This window comes from Nycticebus coucang, chromosome 6 (genome assembly GCF_027406575.1).
Source record: "Nycticebus coucang isolate mNycCou1 chromosome 6, mNycCou1.pri, whole genome shotgun sequence".
NCBI lineage: Eukaryota > Metazoa > Chordata > Mammalia > Primates > Lorisidae > Nycticebus > Nycticebus coucang.
In genome coordinates this window covers 301,866-304,464 of record NC_069785.1, presented here as the reverse complement: position 1 = coordinate 304,464, position 2,599 = coordinate 301,866, and the positions used below count along the sequence as shown (strand labels likewise).

Sequence of the window (2,599 nt, the reverse complement as noted above, 5' to 3'; positions counted from 1 at the left end):
CAAATGTTGTAGCAGATCATTACACAGGAAAAGCAGCCTCAACCTAGGTTATATCTCATCTAAACCTGTAAGACAGTACTGTTACTCATATGACACTGCAGTGATCCATATTAAATCTTCTAAAATGTCAATCAAAGTGCCATTATTAGAGTCAAGATTTAACAATTTGAAAAACTGTTTGAACTCCCTTGGGCAAGGGCTCTACTATTAGCACTTGTGGTGTCTTATTGCATTCACTCAAGGACATGTCAGTTATTACCCAATGACTTGGTACCTGGACAGATCTTACACTTAGAGTTTTCCACAAATAGTAGCATTTTAGATATTATATGCAGGACAAAAACTCTTGAAATTAGCATATGTGTTCTATACACTCCTATCAAACACAGAGTCAGGCTAAATATTTACTACACCTTTCTAAAAGTCTGTCATGTTCAAGCAAGTAATGGTGTGTACTAAAGGGGACATCAGGTGAACATTGCACCAGAGCCACACTGGAAAGATATTATTAAGGACATTGAAGAAATCATAGTAGCGAAATTCCAATGTGGCAGTTCTCGTATGTCACAACTAAAGAATCAATATAGAATTCTAGTCTCTTGGACGCCTACTCTGATAAAGGATGTAAACCTGAGAATTCTCACAGAACCTGAGAAGCTTCCGGTGTTTTGAAGAAGACACCAGACCCAAGACCTTCAGAATAAGCTGATAATTGTGGACAGTGAGAAGCTTCCCCCTACCATAGACTGAGACCTCTGCCTAATTCATCACCCACTGATTCTCATTATTATTTGCTCATACTAAAAAAAATCTTCTATTTCCCTCCATACATGATTGCTGTCTACCCATAATTGTCTTTTATCAGATTGTTAAACTTGTTTTTCAAAAAATAGTATTTGAATGGAATAAGAAGTGCGACTCTCTTAGGTGATGTCTGTCTGCTGAAAATCTTCAGGGTTATCCCTTCCCCTTCCCTATTTGCCAAACTCAAGGTTATTTTTGTCATGATTCACAGGTGTTGTATCACAAGATATCAGTGTGAGGTCCAACCCCCACAAGAACTTTCCTGTTAGTGGGAGCCCCACCTGAACCACCACAGAGCCCTTACGAAAACCATGAGCTAGTCTCCCTTTCCATTCTAGCAAGCCACTTTTGGATTTCTTGAAATGCCTTTCCTGCTCTCAGAAGACATCTCAATACTGGACATAATAAAGCTTTCTGTATCACTGTGTGTGTGTGTGTGTGTGTGTGTGTGTGTGTGTGTGTGTGTGTGTGTGACAAGCAGAACCAACATCCACACTAAGTGTTGGTGGGGTACTCTCTGATCTTGTGTCATGTCCACTACAATTGATTGTTGTGAGCTTGTTGCTTAGACTTTGAGCACCATGGGGGTCTTCTTTCTTTTCCTGAGAAACATTGAGATTGCCTAGGACCCTGATAACTGTTAGGGTTTTATCCTGCCTTCTGACTAGAAAGAAATTTATGTTCTGGGGTCTGTGCTTCGTAGTGGAGTCCAAGGAAGAATCTGTAATATATTTAGTGACTTATTCAGAAATGTTGCTAATTAAGGTACATTTGGGGACATCATAATGAAACTGCAAGCCTCTCTGTGCCTTTTGTGCACTGGAGACATTTTTTTCTTGCTACTAGAAACGTATCTAAATCAGAGATTTTGGAGGGAAGCTTAGAACCGTAAATCCACAGACGTTTTGGTAACTGTTATACAAAGAGAAAGGTGCGACCCTGCAGGAAACCAGAGCTGAGTCCTCCTGCACCTGCCTTGGGTAACTCCGGGCCTGTGTCCGGGCGCCCCCTGGCGGCCGTGCCCCGCAGGAGGCTTGTGTCTGTGCTCTCCCTGCAGTTCATCCGCTGTGTCTCCAGCGCAGAAATACACTGCCGTGTCCTCTGCCTTCAGGCTGCTCCACCGCAGGAAAGAGGTGCTGATGGAGTTGTCGGTGGAGATGGTAACATGGCCTTGGAAGGCCGAGCTGTACCTGGTATCAGAATTACTAGGATTGATTGTCCCCACACACTCCAGTCCCATCCCGGTCTTCTGGCGCACCCAGTGCATATAAGAGCTTGTGAAGCTGTATCCAGATGCCTTTCAGGAGATCGTCAGAGACTCCCCGGGCCGTCTCACCTCTGTCCCTGACTGCACCAGCTGCACCTGGGCACAGACGCCTGTGTGGGAGAAGCAGGACTGAGATCAGGGCCACTCCTGCCCACCCCTCCTGTGACCCCAGATCCTGAGTCAGGACTGACCTGGGAGAACAGCCAGGAGGATGGTGAGGATGACGGCAGACACCATCCTGGAGCACAAAAAGGGCTGCACTGAGGATCCAGCGGGCAGTACAGGAGGCCCACTCTCCAGGGAGTTTAAAGAGGGTGTCCCTCACTTGAGTTTGCATATTAACTAACACCGTGCCCCTAAGTGGAGGCTTAACACAGGTCATAGCCCAGCACCCTCAAGGCAGCTCCTGGTCTGACGTGCACCAACCAGCAGGTACACGAGGGTTCCCAATAATCCCTCCCAGCCTCCCTCATATTCTGCTCCAGGAACACACAGGACTCAGGTCAGGGATCCTTCCTGCCCACCCTT

The 2,599-nt window shown here is 45.9% G+C and overlaps 1 pseudogene; it reads right to left on the bottom strand.

Moving 5' to 3' along the window:
• Positions 1-1,684: 1,684 nt before the first annotated feature.
• On the bottom strand, positions 1,685-2,308 carry LOC128587711 (immunoglobulin heavy variable 5-10-1-like; annotated as a pseudogene).
• Between the last annotated feature and the right edge of the window lie 291 nt (positions 2,309-2,599).